The sequence below is a fragment of the Hyla sarda genome, chromosome 4, assembly GCF_029499605.1.
Source record: "Hyla sarda isolate aHylSar1 chromosome 4, aHylSar1.hap1, whole genome shotgun sequence".
NCBI classification, from domain to species: Eukaryota; Metazoa; Chordata; class Amphibia; order Anura; family Hylidae; genus Hyla; species Hyla sarda.
In genome coordinates, this window is record NC_079192.1 from 356,133,319 (window position 1) to 356,152,905 (window position 19,587).

At 46.1% G+C, this 19,587-nt stretch overlaps 1 protein-coding gene across 1 annotated transcript in view; it reads right to left on the reverse strand.

Moving 5' to 3' along the window:
* Positions 1 to 19,587, reverse strand: part of DDX46 (DEAD-box helicase 46) — a gene marked incomplete in the record, with an annotated part of 414,922 nt that overhangs the window by 45,469 nt on the left and 349,866 nt on the right.

Consider the following 19,587-nt stretch of genomic DNA (forward strand, 5'->3'; position numbering starts at 1 on the left):
CTATTTCTTCCGTAACAAACTAATGTCCGTTATCAATAACGGACTATAACGGATTCATACGGATATTAGAAAATCCCATAGACTATAATGGGATTTTCTAACGGACGTATAGGATTTTGTTACTGCCGTTTTCAGCTAGTTTTCAGACGGAACTTCATACGGATGTTTAAAATCGGAGGATTTTGTAGTGTGAAAGGAGCCTAATCTCAAGAAGATTACTGTTCTGGATTCATTTTATTGCCTTTATGTAAATTGTGTTTAAAATTATATTACATCACTTTTATTTTATTTTTTTCTTTATATTTTTTCATTTTTGATTTTTTTATTTTGTATTAATTTTTATTATTCATTTATATATTAATTTTTATTTGTATTTTCATTATTTTCTCTCTCCCCTTATATTTATAATTGGGGGGGGGGGGGGTAGGGGATAAAATGTTTTTGCCCGGAATACCCCTTTAATAACATCTGTGAATCAAGATTGTTCTGCTATATATATGATGGATTCTCCATTTGCTAACATAGCTACTGAAGAAGAGGTTGAGTGCTGATTGCCTGAGTAACTTGAAACGCATTTAGCCTGATACAAAGATGCACTTAAAGCCATTGTGGTGTGCCAGCCACTGTGAGACCGGAATTTGTACACTATTTGTCATTCAATCTGCCGTTCCTATGATTCATCTGTATGGAGATCCACCTGCTGTTCCGATCTCCTGTTGCCATTACCGCTCCTATGATCGATCTACTGGTGTTACTCTCTCCTGACTGTTGTCAGACGCCACCGCCACGAGGAATCACATCCACCGGGTCCAGCGCAGTCTGGACCAGCCGCACCAAGCACCTGCCAGCGCCTGCTGACCAGCCGGAGTCTTGCACGGACATCAGCACCGCAGGAGCCGGTATCAGGAACGGATAACAAGTACCATTATATCGAGTCCCTATTGCAATAGTATATACGGACATTGAATAAAATTATACCATCTATCTATCTGTATTGGCCATTATCCGGACAATCAGAGGCTAAATAATTTATAAAAATTTACTTATTTAAATGCTTATAGATGCTTCCTTTTTCATATATATCCCAAAAAATTGGGGGGGGGCGTGTCTTGGCGCCGACTAGGATGGCCGCATGTTGAGACTGCTCCTGCTCCACTGGCCGCACATCTGCTTTTAACCTACCCTGGTGACCCTGCCTGCTGATGGGGAAGAACTCCCGCAAGCTGAGGAACCCATCCATGCCTGCCAAGTCCAGTTTCCTGGCGCTACCTCCAGCTACCCCTCACCTCAGCTCCCTCCTCCCTGGCAGCCATTTCGGGACCCGCGCTGGGCCTGCGCTCCCGATCCCTCAGCGGTCCCCAGCGCAGCTCAGAAGATCCACCACCCCGATTCCTACAGACGCCGGAGCCTGCAGTGGGATACCCACACCTACCTCTGCCTGCTGCCGCTGCTCCGCTCCTTACAGAAGCCCCGGACAGTCTGCCCGGGGGCTGCGCCGACACCGGAGCTCCTCTCTGCTGCCATCACTCCTGCTGGGGCCTCTCCTCTGCATCCCGTGCTGTGGACACAGGCGGTGAGTGACACTAGGGGCTCACCTCCAGCTTCTGCTGTGTTCCCTGGGGCTGCTTTGGTGCCCACTCCAGCCATCTCCTCCCCATTCTCTCCCTGTGAAGTGCCTGATGCTCCTTCTTGGGCCTCTCTGGTGGGGACCTGAGAGTCTCCCCCTGCAGGCTCTCCAGCTACTCCTCACTGCTCAGTCTCCTCCTCCTCTGTGCCTGCAGCTCCAGACCCTGAGCTGTGCTCCATCGGACAGGTCCCTCAAATTAACTCCGCTACTGTTGCCCTAGTGCATTACCCTCCTACTCCCCTGGATCCTCTTGCTGCAGCCTACACTCCATCTGCTTCTCCCAAATCGCAACGACACCGGCAGACCACCATGTTGCCCTCCGGAGCCCACCGTCTGTCTCCCCCTGGGATTAATCACCCACCCCATGAGCCTTTGTCAGCTGGATCTGCGCCTGCTTCTGTACCCTGGGATGGCGGTCCAGAGTTTGATTTGCCCTGCTTGGGAATATCGCTACCTGCTTCTGCCTTCCCTGATCTTAGCCAGCTCTTATCCCAAATTCCCACTAAGGATGACTTCCGCTCCCTGATTGCTGAGGTTAGGAATGCCTGCCGGGCGGAGATCTCTTTGATGCGCCAGGATCTCCAGCATGTTTCAGACTGGGTGGATGGCTTGGAGGATGCCCATGACCGAACTAGGGCCTACATTACTCCGCTGCACTCTACTATTGCTTCACAAACGGACTTTCTTGGGGACCTCCATGCTCTTGTTGAGGATTTGGACAATAGAGGGCAGCGTAATAACTTCAGGATCCGAGGTCTGCCAGAGGCTACCCTGAGGAGGAACTATTTGTCACTTTGGAGCCTATCTTTAACCTTATCCTTGGTGAACCTGCTATGCACAGGATCAGACTGGACAGAGCCCATAGAGGTCTTTGGCCTAAACCTGCCTAAGGCGCCCCGAGAGATGTAATTTGCTGCGTGCACGACTTTCAAGTTAAGGAGGCTATCATGACCAAGGCCCGGTCACTGCGCAATTTTGACTTTGATGGAGCCCCTATTCAGCTCTACCAGGACCTCTCCTGGTTAACTCTCAGAAAGAGATGACTGCTGCAACTCCTCATAGAAGTCCTTCACTCTCATCAAGTGCCGTACAGATGGACCTTCCCGTTTGGACTGCATGCCCGCAGGGATGGAATTGTGCTCCCAGATGGCAGACTGGGATCTGATGTCTCCCCACCCCCCTGCCCCGTGTGGCAGCCCATCCGTCCCCGTCAGGCTTGCTCCCAGAAGAAGACCCCTCCTTAGGCTTCGGGGGTCCCCCCTCGACCTCCCCCTGAATTGCTGAGTGAGTCCCTGTGCCTTTCTGAGCTAATCTAGGTTTGGGACTTGTTCGGAACTTTTTTGTGTTCCTAGCCCCCTCTAGGCGGGGGAGGGTCCCCCCCTCTCTGAACTTTTCACCTTGTTGCTAGTTATATCCTGTTCTTACAGTGTTTATGCATTTTTTGGTCATCAGTGGTTTTTGTTTTTTTGTGTTCTCTTGCTATGGCCTTGGAGTAGGGTGCCTGCTCTTCCAGTGGTTGTCCTTTGGCTCTTCTATGACCCCTCTCGAGGCCGTAGCAATGGACTGCGCATTCTTTGGTCCATTTCAGTGGTTTTGGCCTCTGCATTGGCGTATTGGTCAATGGTTTATTCTATTGCTAACTGTAGCCTTTTATTTGTTTTTCAGTGTCTTGTTTGTTTGTTGTTTGTCGGTGTACCCTCCTGTTCCTCTTCCTTTTTTGTCTTTTTTCCCGCCTTAGGTTGTTCTCTCTTGCTGCCTCTTCTCGTATCCCAGGTCTGCCTGAGGTTCTTCCATTGCTGCATGACGATCCTCTTGACTACTTCTGTGAGTATGCCCTACTTGCGCTCCCTACCTTTTCTCTTTCTCCGTCATGGTTAAGCGATTCTCCTTGAATGTTAAGGGGCTTAACTCTCTCTCTAAGAGGCATTTATTACAAAGAGAATTTGTCGGGCTTCGTGCCGACAGTCTTTTTCCAGGAGACGCACTTTGACCATTCCGGATCCTTCCAATTTCTTCACTATCTCTTCCCCCAGACCTACTCCGATGTCTGTGACAGGAAGTCTTCTGGTGTAGCCATTTTGGTTTCCAGGTCCTGCCCACTTCAGGTTTCTTCCTCCTTTCTTGATCCCCAGGGGCGTTTTGGAGGGTATTTTGGGTGGGGTCCCGCTTCTATTGTGTAATGTCTACGCTCCCAATACTTCCCAAATCCCCTTCCTACATAGGGTCCTGGCTAGACTTCATGAACTTCCTTCCTCTGCATGGTTGCTGGGAGGGGACTTCAACTTGATCTTCTTCCCCTCCTTGGACCGTCATTCTCTCACGGGGGCTCCTCCCACGCCGGCCCAGTTTCCCTTAGCCTCTGTTTTCCGACAGCTTATCTGTGCTTCTTCACTGTATGACCTGTGGCGTATCGACCACCCTACGGAGCGCTCCTTTAGTTTTTATTCTCACCCCCATAAACTGCATACCCGCATTGATTATTTTTTCGGGACCCTCCCCATGGTGCGCATGCTCTCCAAAGCCTCCCTTGATCCCATTTCCTGGTCTGATCACTGTCCTGGTCATTGTATAGCCTTGGGCTCCAAGCTTAAACGTGATGCTCTGGCTCGCTCCCGGGAACTCCGGGCAGAAATTCCCCACCTAGAGGCTCTCTTGCTGTCTGCTCCCTCCCTACGGACTTGGTGGCAGCCCGGTTGCGGTTGGGTGACTTGGCCCTTCATATGAGAAGGGTAATAAGGCACATACGATGTTGGCCAGGCGCCTCGCCTCTTTATTAACCACTATACTAAACTTTATTCTTTTCCCTCTCAACTCCCGTCTGATCCAGTGGAACAGGCTGCAGCCCTTGATTCTTATCTCTCGCGATGTGGCTTACCTGCTTTGTCGGGGGCCGATTGGGAAGTTCTTAATGCGCCCATCATTGGGGACGAACACTTGGAGGTCCTAAAGTCCCTTCCTACTGGCCCGTTCTCCTGGCCCAGACGGCTTCTGCTACCTTTACTAAAAGACTTTCTCTTCTGTCCTCGTACCTAAGCTTGTTCCCCTCTTTAACTCCTTTATGGGGAGAGGAGATCCTGCAGTCTTTTCTACATTCTCTTATTGCCCTGGCAAGGATCCTCACGATTGCTCTATTTATCGGACTATTGCTCTCCTTAACTCTGACCTCAAAGTGTTCTCTAAGATCCGACTTTGCTCCTTTCTCCCTTCTCTGATCCATAAGGACCAGATCGGCTTCATCCCATGTCACCAGGGTGATGATAATACCAGGAGGGTGGTGGACCTTGTTGATCTGATCAATCGGAGATCGGAGCAGGCTCTCATACTTAGCCTCGATGCCGAGAAGGCATTTGATAGATTGGGATGGCCATTTATGTTCGCTACCCTTCAGAAGTTTGGTATTACAGGTAATTTTTTGACTACACTGCGGGGTCTATTCCTCTCCTACAGCTTCTCAAACTCCCTCATGCTCCTTCTCCAACCTTCCCCTTGTTCAATGGGACTCGCCAGGGATGTCCGTTATCCCCCTTGGTTTTTGCACTTTGTATTGAGCCCTTGGCTGCTATGATTCGGGGTGACATCACTGGCATTCCCTTGCACGACAGGGATTTCAAGATCTGTCTCTTTGCTGATGATGTGCTTCTTACTCTCACTCATCCCTTGCTCTCTCTACCTAGTCTTTATAGGGTCCTTCATGCTTATGGTGTGGTCTCCAGCTATAAGGTCACTCTCTCTAAGTCGGAGGCGCTTCCCCTGAATCTTCCCGTGTCTCTCTCCACTCTTCTTCGCTCCAACTATTCTTTCAAACGGTCCCCATCTGCTCTTAAGTACCTGGGGGTTTATATCTCCTCTCGCTATTCCTCGCTTTGCTCTACTAACTATCTCCCCCTCTTTCGCAAACTACGTGCACTTTTGGTAAAGTGGCGCTCTCCGTACATTTCCTTTTTCCGTTTTTGCATTTTCGTTTTTTGCTCCTTGCCTTTTACAATTTGTTGAAAATATATTTGTACATCGTGCTTAACTCCTTAAGGACCCAGCCCAAATATACCTTAACCCTTTAAGGACGCAGCCCTTTTTCACCTTAAGGACTGAGCCCTTTTTCGCAATTCTGACCACCGTTGCTTACGAATTAATAACTCGAAAACGCTTTTACCGAATATTCTGATTCTGAGACAGTTTTTTCGTGACGTATTCTACTTTACTTTGGTGGTAAATTTTCGGCATTACTTGCATCCTTTTGTGGTGAAAAATCCAAAAATGTTATGAAATTTTTGAAAATTTTGCATTTTTCTAATTTTGAAGCTCTCTACTTGTAAGGAAAGTGGATATTCAAAAAAATTTTATTTTTATTCGCAAATACAATATGTTCACTTTATGTTGGCATCATAAAATGGACATATTTTTGCTTTTTGAAAAAATTAGAGGGCTTCAAAATGGAGCAGCAATTTTAAAAAATGTCATAAAAATTGCAAAATCTGAAGGGACAGATGTTACAGAACTACAACTCCCAGAATGCCTGGGCAGTCTAGGCATGCTGAGAGTTGTAGTTTGGCAACATCTGGAGGGCTATCATTTGGGCACCACTGTAACAGTGGTCTCCAAACAGTGACCCTCTAGATGTTGCAAAACTACAACTCCCAGTATGCCCAAACAGACTTTGGCTGTCTGGGCATGCTGGGAGTTGCAGTTTGGCCTTCCTAGTGGTTGCCACAGTAAAGATCACTTTACTTTCACTTTCATTCCCAACCCCCCCCCCCCTACCCCCACTGTCGTTTCCCTACCTGAGCCAGGATCCAGCAGTCTCCAGCGACGATCGGGGGTCCCCAGGCATCTTCTCCTCCAGGTACCGGCCTCCATCTCCTCCCCACGTTCCCCATCGACATCCAGAGGTGTACAGAACGGGGGGTTGCCATGGTTACCCACTGTCCTGACCTGCCATTGGTCAGAATCAGTTCTAACCAATGGCAGGGGATAGGAGGAGATTGCAGCACTGCAACCTCTCTCCTATCCCTCAGGATGATCAGGGCTGTCCCTGACAGCTCCGATCAACCCTATTTTCCGGGTGATCGGGTCACCAGAGACCCAATCAGCCCGGAATAGCAGAAAATCGCATGTCTGAATTGACTTGCGATTTTCTGCGATCCCCGACATGGGGGGCTCTCAGGACCCCCCTCGGCGATGTGCCGGGATGCCTGCTGAATGATTTCAGCAGGAATTCCGGTCCGGTCCCCAACCGGCTAGCGGACTCGAGATGCAGGGCGTATGCATACGCCCGGCGTCCTTAAAAAGTTAAGGACCCAGCCATTTTTTGAACATCTGTCACTTCAAGCATTAATAACTCTGGGATGCTTTCACCTTTCATTCTGATTCCGATATTGTTTGTGACATATTCTACTTTATGTTAGTGGTAAAATTTTGTCGATATTTGTATCATTTCTTGGTTAAAAATTCAAAAATTTGATGAAAAAATTTTAAATTTAGCATTTTTTTTTTTTACTTTGAAGTGCTCTGCTCATAAGGAAAATGGATATTCCAAATAAATTATACATTGATTCACATACACAATATGTCTACTTTATGTTTGCATCATTAAGTTGACATGTTTTTACTTTTGGAAAACAGAGGGCTTCAAAGTTCAGCAGCAATTTTCCAATTGTTCACAAAATTTTCAAAATCGGAATTTTTCAGGGACCAGTTCAGTTTTGAAGTGGATTTGAAGGGCCTTCATACTAGAAATACCCCACAAATGACAATTATAAAAACTGCACCCCTCAACGTATCGAAAATGACATTCAGTAAGTGTGTTAACCCTTTAGATGTTTCACAGGAATAGCAGCAAAGTGAAGGAGAAAATTCAAAATCTTCATTTTTTACACTCGCATGTTCTTGTAGACCCAGTTTTTGAATTTTTACAAGGGGTAAAAGGAGAAAAATCCACCCAAAATTTGTAACCCAATTTCTCCCGAGTAAGGAAAATACCTCATGTGTGTATGTCAAGTGTTCGGCGGGCACAGTAGAGGGCTCAGAAGGGAAGTATGGAAATACCCCATATGTTAGGACGTAAAATGCTCTGCGGGCCAACTACAATGCTCAGAAGAGAAGGAGTCACATTCGGCTTTTTGAAAGCAAATTTTGCTGAAATAGTTTTTGGGGGGCATGTCGCATTTAGGAAGCCCCTGTGGTGCCATAACAGCAAAAAATACCAACATGGCATACCATTTTGGAAACTACACCCCTTAAGGAACGTAACAAGGGGTAGAGTGAGCCTTAACTACCCACATGTGTTTGACGACTTTTTGTTAAAGTTGGATGTGTAAATGCAAAAAAATTTTTTTTTTTACTAAAATGCAGTTTTTTCCCTAAATTTTTAATTTTTACAAGGGGTAATAGGAGAAAATGACCCCCAAAATTTGTAACCCCATTTCTTCTGACTATGGAAATACCCCACGTGTGGACGTTAAGTACTCTTCTGGCGAACTACAATGCTCAGAAGAGGAGGAGCGCCATTGAGCTTTTGGGAAGAGAGTTTGTTTGGAATGGTAGTCAGGGGCAATGTGCGTTTACAAAGACCCCCGTGGTGCCAGAACAGTGCCCTGTACATTCACATTGGGGGGGGGGGGGGGGACAAACCTCCAACTGTTTCAAAACTACAACTTCCAGCATTACTGACAGACCGTGCATGCTGGGAGTTTTACTTTTGCAACAGCTGGAGGCACACTGGTTGGAAAACCTTCAGTTAGGTTCTGTTACCTAACTCAGTATTTTCCAACCAGTGTGCCTCCAGCTGTTGCAAAACTACAACTCCCAGCATGTACTGATCACCGAGGGCATGCTGGGAGATGTAGTTATGCAACAGCTGGAGGTACGCAACTACAACTCCCAGCATGCCGAGACAGCTGTTTGCTGTCTGGGCATGCTGGGATTTGCAGTTTTGCAACATCTGGAGGGCTACAGTTTATAGACCACTGCACAGTGATCGCCAAACTTTGGACCTCCAGATGTTGCAAAACTACAAATCCCAGCATGCCCAGACAGCAAACAGCTATGTGGGCATGCAAGGAGTTGTAGTTTTGCAAGATCTGGGGGGATATAGTTTAGAGACCACTGTATAATGGTCTCAAACTGTATCCCTCCAGCTGTTGCAAAGCTACATAATCCAGCATGCCCGAAAAGCTGTCTGGGCATGCTGGAAGTTGTAGTTTTGCAACATCTGGAGGGCTAGAGTTTAGAGACCACTTTACAGTGGTCTCAGACTGTAGCCCTCTAGATCAACTTACCGGCTTCCGTAGGATCCAGGGAGCCGTCCTCTTCTGCCGCACGACATGCCGTCCGACGATCACTGTAAGTGGACTTCGGCGTTCAATCCCCTTCGTTTCCCCGTTCTGCCCCGCCTATTGTGGGTGGGCAGGACGGGAAAAATGAAAGTTAACCCCCCCGCCCCCGATCTGCTATTGGTGGTCGCGTCTAGACCACCAATCCCCTGCCACCTCCCTCTTATCCCTTCAGGGCGATCGTAGGTGTCTTAGACAACCGCAATCCCCCTTATATTCCGGGTCACCATAGAACCGTATGACCCGGAATAGGCGCAAATCTTAAGTGGTTAAAGGGGTATTCCAGGAACTTATTTTATTTGACTATGCTACAGTGGCTGTAAAAGTTAGTGTAATTCATAATATAGTGTCTGTTGTTGTGTGTGATGGTGGTCTTGCAATTCTTATGTGATTTTTGCCCCAATATTTATTTTGAATTGCATACAAAGTTACTCATGTCTCAAGATTTCCCAGGTTGCAGTGTGTCGAGACATGATCTTACTAGTCAGTTGTGCAATGGGTGGAGCGACCACTGGATGGGAGAGATTGTTTTGCTACAGCTGTAGGCACCCTGATTAGAAAACACACAGTCTTTTCCAGCTCATTTGTGTTTCAATGGGTGGGGTGGTTGATGTGTGGGAGAGAGGAATGTATCTTCACACTTACAAATATGGAACTATGGGAGACCCAACTCCAGGAAATACCCAGTTCACAAAATGATAGCCTGGCAGGTAAGTACTAAAATTACTTTATGGCCGATAACCCCTTTAAACCCTTCCTGCATTATGACTTATATAAACGTCATGATGTGCTAGTAGTTCGCGCATCATGACGTTTATAAAAGTCATGCAGTCAACTCGGCGACGGGTTAACTGGCAGAAGTCCCGCTGTTACCAGCGGTGGACAACTTCTGGAAGCCCCCCCAGGACCATCTGTGGATGGTCCTGGTCAGCGATCACTGTGATTGGTCCCTGTGGACCAATCACAGTGATCGCTGACTGGGGGGGGGGGGGGGGGGGGGTTTAAGTTCAGTTCCCCCGATCTTCCCGCCTCTAGAAGTCGGGCAGAGCGGGGGAAGAGGATCCCGGGAGCTGCGGGGGACCGTGGCACATACCTGCCAGGACGGCGCGGCAGTGGGGACAGGCGGCAGGAGCACATGGAGGCGGCAGCAGTCAAGTGGAAGAAGCAGTGAAAGGGATTTTCACTGCTGCTTCTAGGAATTTCAAAACTACAACTCCGAGCATGCCCAGACAGCCTTTGGCTGTCTTGGCATGCTGGGAATTGTAGTTTTGCCACATCTGGAGGGCAGCAGTTTGGTGACCACTGCGCAGTGGTCTCCAATCTGTGCTCTTCCAGATGTTGCCAAACTACAAATCCAAGCATGCCCAGACAGTCCAGGCATGCTGGGAGTTGTAGTTCTGTAACATCTGGCCCTTCGGATGTTGCCGAACTACAACTCCCAAACTGCGGCCCTCCAGATGTTGCAAAACTAAACTCCCAGCATGCAAGGACAGCCAAAGGGCATGCTGGGAGTTGTAGTTTTGCAACAGCTCAAGGTTTGCCCCACACCCACCCATGTGAATGTACAGGGTACATTCACACAGGCGGGTTTACAGCAAGTTTCACGCTACAAGTTTGAGATGCAGCAAATTTCCCGCTGTAGCGCAAACTCCCAGCGGGACACTCACTCTGAACCCGACCATGTACCCTAAAAACACTACACCACACAAAATAAAAAGTAAAACACTACATATACACATACCCCTACACAGTCCCCCCCCCCCCCCCCCCCCCCCGAATAAAAAAACATCAGGTACGGCAGTGTTTCCAAAACGGAGCCTCCAGCTGTTGCAAAACAACAACTCCCATTATTGCCTGACAGCCATTGACTGTCCAGGCATGCTGGGAGTTTCGCAACAGCTAGAGGCACCCTGTTTGGGATTCACTGGTGTACAATACCCCTATGTCCACCCCTATGCAATCCCTAATTTAGTCCTCAAATGCGCATGGCTCTCTCTCACTTTGGAGCCCTGTCGTATTTAACGGTAACAGTTTAGGACCACATATGGGGTATTTCCGTACTCTGGAGAAATTGCCTAAAAAATTTTGTGGGGCTTTTTCTCCTTTTACCCCATATGAAAAGGTAAAGTTGGGGTCTACTCCGACATGTTATTGTAAAAATTTTTTATTTTTTTTACAGTAACTTGCTGTTGTTGCCCCATACTTTTTATTTTCCCAAAAGGTAAAAGGGGGAAAAAAAGCCCCAAAATTTGTAACGCAATTTCTCCTGAGTACGGAAATACCCCACATGTGGACGTAAAATGCTCTGCGGGCACACAACAAAGCTTAGGAGTGATAGAGCGCCATGTACATTTGAGGTAATTTGCACAGGGGTGGCTGATCGTTACAGCGGTTCTGACATAAACGCAAAAAAAAACACCCACATGTGACCCCATTTTGGAAACTACACCCCTTAAGGAACTTAACAAGGGGTATAGTGAGCCTTAACTACCCACAAGTGTTTGAAGAATTTTCGTTGAAAATGAAAAATCTTTATTTTTTTCACTAAAATGCTGGTGTTATCCCAAATTTTTCATTTTCACAAAAAGCCACCCATTTGTAACACCATTTCTTCTGAGCATATAAATACCCCAAAATGTGGATGTAAAGTGATCTGCGGGCGAACTACAGGGCTCAGAAGAGTAGGAGCGCCATTTGGCTTTTGGAGAAAGAATTTGGCTGGAATTGAAGGCCATATGTGTTTACAAAGCCCCCATGGTGCCAGAACGGTGGAACCCCCCCAACATGTGACCCCATTTTGGAACTACACCCCTCACATAGTGTATTAAGGGGTGCAGTGAGCATTTACACCCCACAGGTGTCTGACAGATTTTTTTTATAACAGTGGTCCATGAAAATGAAAAATTAAATTTTTCATTTGCACAGCCCACTGTTCCAAAGATCTGTCAAACACCAGTGGGGTGTAAATGCTCACTGCACCCCTTATTAAATTCTGTGTGGGGTGTAGTTTCCAAAATGGGGTCACATGTGGGGGGGGGTCAACTGTTCTTGCACCATGGGGGCTTTGTAAATGCACATGGCCCCTGACTTCCATTCCAAACAAATTCCCTCTCCAAAAGCTCCTTTTCTTCGGATCATTGTAGTGCGCTCGCAGAGCACTTGACGTCCACACATGGGGTATTTCCATACTCAGAATAAATAGGGTTACAAATTTGGGGGGCATTTTCTCCTTTAACTCTTTTAAAAACAATTTGGGGGGGGGGGGGGGGGGCGTGGCTTGGCACCGACGAGAATGGCCGCACATTAAAGAGGCTCATGCTCCATGGGCCGCTTATTAGCCACATACCCACATTGGTGACCCTGCACCCTCATGGGGGAAAAACTCCCGACGTCCTAGAACCCCCTCTGCACCTGCCAGACTCACTGCTCCAGCTCCTGGACCCCTGCAGCACCTGTCGTGTCTCCCTCCTGCTTCTGCTCTGAGCTCAGGATCTGCCATTGCAGGCCCCGCTCTGGCCCTGCACTCCCGCTCCAGCTGCCGCTACTGGACGGGACCCCTCTCTAGACGGCTGCCCCCCACGATCGGGGACCCTGGGCTCACCTCCGCTTCAGGTGCCGATTGCCCCTTCTCTTCCAACTGTGGCCGAACTTCTGGCTCCTGCACTGGTGTGCGGTGCTGCTGCACAGACCTCGGGTGCACTTTGGAAGCCTGCAATAAGTGCTGCTGGCTCTCCCCTGCACAGAGTGCCGCTTGCCACACTGGTGACGGGGGGGTAGTCTCCCTCACTGCCTGCCGCTCTCCCTTCTGCTGCCTCTCAACCCCTTCTGGTGACCCCCTCTCCCATATCCCCTGGAGGCCCCAACAATGCTACCACCTCCTGGGCTGCATCGTTGGGGACCAGCGATCATCCTCAGGGGACTTCATAGCTGCCTGCATCCTCACTAGCTGCTTCCCCCTGCTCAGTCTCCCCCTCCTCTGGGCTCCCTAAGGGGGACTGTAGACCCTGAAGTCTGAGCACAGAATTTATCATGGTCTGTGAGACCTTTGATAAATTAGGAGCACAATAGACAGGAGACTATCACATACGCTGGTCTATAAGCATACCCAGAATAGACTAGATTAGTAAATGTCCCCCATTGTATATGTTCATCAATATAGAATTTATTTGGTATGACTATTTTCTTCACAAGCAGAGAGCTTCAAAGTTAGAAAAATGCAAAATTTTCAAATTTTTCATGAAATTTTAGAATTTTTCACCAAGAAATGATGCAAGTATCGACGAAAATTTACCACTAAGATAAAGTAGAATATGTCACAAAAAAACACTCGGAATCAACTTCATAAGTAAAAGGATCCCATAGTTATTAACCCTTTAAGGACCAAGGGCGTACAGGTACGCCTTTGCTCCCTGGTACTTAAGGACCAAGGGCATACCTGTACGCCCGTGGGAATTTCGGTCCCAGCCGCGCACCGGGCGGGGACCGGGCCGGGGTGACTGCTGATATCTATCAGCAGGCACCCCGCGCAAATGCCCAGGGTGGTTATTAGACCCCCCCCATGTTGGCGATCGGCGCAAATCGCAAGTGAATTCACACTTGAGATTTGCACCGATTCCGGGTCATTACGGGTCTATGGTGACCCGGAAAATAAAGGGGATTGCGGATGTCCTAGACACCCACGATCTCCCTGTAGCGATAGGAGTGAGGTGGCAGAGGTGCCACCCCTCCTATCTCTGCTATTGGTGGTCTAGACGCGACCACCAATAGCAGATCGGGGGCGGAGGGGTTTACTTTCGGTTTCCCCGTTCTGCCCACCCACAATAGGCGGGGCAGGACGGGGAAACCGACAGGGACCGACGCCGAAGATCCACTTACCCATCGGCGGCAGCAGCGGGCGACGATCAGCGGCGGCAGCGGGCGACGATCGGCGGAAGAAGAGGAGGACGGCGATGCAGCTTCCTGGATCCGACGGAAGCCGGTGAGTTACTTAGCAACATCTGGAGGGCTACAGTCTGAGACCACTATAGTGGTCTCTAAACTGTAACCCTCCAGATGTTGCAAAACTACAACTCCCAGCATGCCCAGAGAGCTTTTTAGGCTTGCTGGGAGTTGCAGCAGCTGGAGGTCTACAGTTTGAGACCACTGCAAAGTGATCTCTATACTGTGCACCTCCAGATCTTGCAAAACTACAACTCCCAGCATGCCCACACAGCAGTTTGCTTTCTGGGCATGCTGGGAGTTGTAGTTTTGCAACATCTGGAGGTCCACAGTTTGGAGACCACTGTGCAGTGGTCTCTAAACTATAGCTCTCCAGATGTTGCAAAACTGCAACTCCCAGCAAGCCTTTCAGCGATCAGTACATGCTGGGAGGTGAAGTTTTGCAACAGCTGAGGGCACACTGGTTGGAAAATACTAAGTTAGGTAACAGAACCTAACTGAAGGTTTTCCAACCAGTGTGCCTCCAGCCTGTTGCAAAAGTACAACTCCCAGCATGCACGGTCTGTCAGTACATGCTGGGAGTTGTAGTTTTGAAACAGCTGGAGGTTTGCCCCCCCATGTGAACGTACAGGGTACATTCACACTGGCAGGTTTACAGTAAGTTTTCTGCTTCAAGTATGAGCTGCGGCAAATTTTTCGCTGCAGCACAAACTCCTAGCGGTAAATTCACTGTAAACCTCCGCCAGTGTGAACGTACCCTAAAAACATTACACTACACTTACACATAATAAAGGGTAAAACACTACATTTACACCCCCTTACACTGTCCCCCCAATAAAAATAAAAAACGTATTGTACGGCAGTGTTTCCAAAACAGAGCCTCCAGCTGTTGCAAAACGACAACTCACAGCATTTCCGGACAGCCACTGACTGTCCAGGAATGCTGGGAGTTTAGCAACAGTTGGAGGCACCCTGTTTGAGAATCACTGGCGAAGAATACCCCTAGGTCCACCCCTGTGCAATCCCTAATTTAGTCCTCAAATGCGCATGGCACTCTCTCCCTTCAGAGCACTGTCGTATTTCAAGGAAAGAGTTTTGTGCCACATATGGGGTATCTCCGTACTCAGGAAAAAAAAGCCCCCAAAATTCGTAGTGCAATTTCTCCCTTTACCCCTTATGAAAAAGAAAAGTTGGGGTCTACACCAGCCTGTTAGTGTAAAAAAAATAAAAAATAAATTCTACACTAACATGCTGGTGTTGTCCTTTAATTTTTATTTTCACGGGAGGTAAAAGGAAAAAAAGACCCCCAAAATTTGTAACGCACTTTCTCCTGAGTACGGAAATACCCCATATGTGGGCGTAAAATGCTCTGCGGACGCACAACAAGGCTCAGGAGTGAGAGCGCACCATGTACATTTGAGACCTAAATTGTTGATTTGCACAGGGGTGGCTGATTTTACAGTGGTTCTGACATAAACCCCAAAAAATAAATACCCACATGTGACCCCATTTTGGAAACGACACCCCTCACGGAACGTAACAAGGGGTATAGTGAGCCTGAATACCCCACAGGTGTTTGACAAGTTTTCATTAAAGTTGGATGGGAAAATGAAAAAACTTTTTTAGCTGGTGTCACCCTAAATTTTCCTTTTCACAAGGGAAAATAAAAAAAAAGCCCCCCAAAATTTGTAACCCAATTTCTTCTGAGTAAGAACATACCCCATATGTGGATGTAAAGTGCTCTATGGGTGCACTACAATGCTCAGAAGAGAAGGAGCACCATTGGGATTTTGAAGAGGAAATTTGTCCGGAATTGAAGACCACTTGTGTTTACAAAGCCCCCATGGTACCAGAACAATGGACCCCCCCCCCCATATGTGACCCCATTTTGGAAACTACACCCCTCATGTAATGTAATAAGGGGTACAGTGAGCATTTACGCCCCACAGGTGTCTGACAGATTTTTGGAACAGTGATCCATGAAAATGAAAAATTTAATTTTCCATTTGCACAGCCCACTGTTCCAAAGATCTGTCAAACGCCAGTGGGGTGTAAATGCTCACTGCACCACTTATTAAATTCTGTGAGGGGTGTAGTTTCCAAAATAGGGTCACATGTGGGGGGGGGGGTCCACTGTTCAGGCACCACGGGGGGGCTTTTTTAAATGCACATGGCCCCTGACTACCATTCCAAACGAATTCTCTTTCCAAAAGCTCAATAGTGCTCCTCCTCTTCTGAGCATTGTAGTTAGCCCGTAGTGCACTTCAGGTCAACTTATGGGGTACCTCCATACTCAGAAGAGATGGGGTTACAAATTTTGGGGGGTATTTTCTGCTATTATCCCTTGCAAAAATTTGAAATTTGGGGGGAACCCCTTTTAGTGAAAAGTCGTGAAACCCCTGTGGGGTATTAAGGCTCACTTTATTCCTTGTTACGTTCCTCAAGGGGTCTAGTTTCCAAAATGGTATGCCATGTGTGTTTTTTTTTTTTTTTTTTTTTTTTTTTTGCTCTTCTGGCACCATAGTGGCTTCATAAATGCAACATGCCCCCCAAAAACCATTTCTTAAAAACGTACTCTCCAAAATCCCCTTGTCGCTCCTTCGCTTCTGAGCCCGCCGAACAATTTACATAGACATATAAGGTATGTCCTTACTCGAGAGAAATTGGGCTACAAATATAAGTATACATTTTCTCCTTTTACCCCTTGTAAAAATTCAAAAATTGGGTTTACAAGAACATGCGAGTGTAAAAAATGAAGATTGTGAATTTTCTCCTTCACTTTGCTGCTATTCCTGTGAAACACCTAAAGGGTTAAAACACTTACTGATTGTCATTTTGAGTACTTTGGGGGTGTAGTTTTTATAATGGGGTCATTTGTGGGGTATTTCTAATATGAAGACCCTTCAAATCCACTTCAAACCTGAACTGGTCCCTGAAAAAAAGCGAGGTTCAAAATTTTGTGAAAAATTGGAAAATTGCTGCTGAACTTTAAAGCCCTCTGGTGTCTTCCAAAAGTAAAAACACGTCAATTTTATGATGCAAACATAAAGTAGACATATTTGAAATGTGAATAAAAAAATAAATATTTGGAATATCCATTTTCCTTACAAGCAGAGAGCTTCAAAGTTAGAAAAATGCGAAATTTTCAAATTTTTCATCAAATTTGGGGATTTTTCACCAAGAAAGGATGCAAGTTACCACAAAATTTTACCATTATGTTAAAGTAGAATATGTCACGAAAAAACTATCTCTGAATCAGAATGATAACTAAAGGCATTCCAGAGTTATTAATGTTTAAAGTGACATTGGTCAGATGTGCAAAAAACGCTCTGGTCCTAAGGTGTAAAATGGCCCGGTCCTTAAAGGGTTAAGGACCCAGCCCATTTATACCTTAAGGACCCAGCCATTTTTTGAACATCTGACCACTGTCACTTTAAGCATTAATAACTCTGGGATGCTTTTACTTTTCATTCTGATTACGAGAGTTTTTTGTGACATATTCTACTTTATGTTACTGGTAACATTGTGTGGAGACTTGCATAATTTCTTGGTGAAAAAGCTCTCTGCTTATAAGGAAAATGGATATTCCAAATAAATTATACATTGATTCACATACACAATATGTCTACTTTATGTTTGCATCATAAAGTTGACATGTTTTTACTTTTGGAAGACATCAGAGGGCTTCAAAGTTCAGCAGCAATTTTCAAATTTTTCACAAAATTTTCTAAATCGGAATTTTTCAGGGACCAGTTCAGTTTTGCAGTGGATTTGAAGGGCCTTCATATTAGAAATACCCCACAAATTATCCAATTATAAAAACTGCACCCCTCAAAGTATCCAAAATGACATTCAGTAAGTGTGTTAACCCTTTAGGTGTTTCACAGGAATAGCAGCAAAGTGAAGGAGGAAATTCAAAATCTTCATTTTTTACACTCGCATGTTCTTGTAGACCCAGTTTCTGAATTTTAAGTGGTAATAGGAGAAAAAGCCCCCCAAAATTTGTAACCCAATTTCTCTCCAGTAAGGAAATACCTCATATGTGTATGTCAAGTGTTCGTCGGGCGCAGTAGAGGGCTCAGAAGGGAAGGAGCAACAATGGGATTTTGGAGAGTGAATTTTGCTGAAATGATTTTTGGGGGGCATTTACATTCACATTTAGAAAGCCCCTATGGTGCCAGAGCAGCAGAAAACCCAAAATGGCATACCATTTTGGAAACTACACCCCTCAAGGCACGTCCCCACAGGTGTTTGATGACTTTTTGTTAAAATCGGATGTGTAAACGAAAAACATTTTTCTTTTCCCTTAACCCCCTTAAAGACCAGGCCATTTTACACCTTAGGACCAGAGCGGTTTTTGCACATCTGAGCACTGTCACTTTAAGCATTAATAACTCTGGAATGCTTTTAGTTATCATTCTGATTCCTTGTTTTTTCGTGACATATTCTACTTTAACATAGTGGTAAAATTTTGTGGTATCTTGCATCCCAAAATTTGATGAAAAACTAGAAAAAAAAATTCTAACTTTGAAGCTCTCTGCTTGTAAGGAAAATGGATATTCCAAAGAATTTTTTTTATTCACACATACAATATGTCCACTTTAAGTTTGCATCATAAAATTTACGTGTTTTTACTTTTGGAAGACACCAGAGGGCTTCAAAGTTCAGCAGCAATTTTCCAATTTTTCACAAAATTTCCAAACTCACAATTTTTCAGGGACCAGTTCAGGTTTGAAGTGGATTTGAAGGGTCTTCATATTAGAAATACCCCACAAATGACCCCATTATAAAAACTGCACCTCCCAAAGTATTCAAAATGATATTCAGTCAGCGTTTTAACCCTTTAGGTGTTTCACAGGAATAGCAGCAAAGTGGAGAAAATTCCCAATCTCCATTTTTTACACTCGCATGTTCTTGTAGACCCAATTTTTGAATTTTTACAAGGGGTAAAAGGAGAAAATGTATACTTAGATTTGTAGCCCAATTTCTCTCGAGTAAGCACATACCTCATATGTCAATGTAAAGTGTTCGGCGGGCGCAGTAGAGGGCTCAGAAGCGACAAGGGGATTTTGGAGAGTACGTTTTTCTGAAATGGTTTTTGGGGGGGCATGTTGCATTTAGGAAGCCCCTATGGTGCCAGAACAGTAAAAAAAAAAAAAAAAAAAAAAAAAAACAACACATGGCATACCTTTTGGAAACTAGACCCCTTGAGGAACGTAACAAGGAATTAAGTGAGCCTTAATACCCCATAGGTGTTTCACGACTTTTGCATATAAAAATTAAAATAAAATTTCACTAAAATGTGTGTTTCCCCCAAAATATCACATTTTTTTGCAAGGGTTAATAGCAGAAAATACCCCCCAAAATTTGTAACCCCATCTCTTCTGAGTATGGAGGTACCCCATAAGTTGACCTGAAGTGCACTACGGGCGAACTACAATGCTCAGAAGAGAAGGAGTCATATTTGGCTTTTTGAGAGCAAATTTTGCTCGGGGGGCATGTCGCATTTAGGAAGCACCTATGGTGCAAGGACAGCAAAATAACCCCCACATGGCATACAAATTTGGAAACTAGACCCCTTTAGGAACGTAACAAGGCATAAAGGGAGCATTTACCCCCCACTGGTGTCTGTCAGATCTTTGGAACAGTGGGCTGTACAAAATTTTTAATTTGCACAGCCCACTGTTCCAAAGA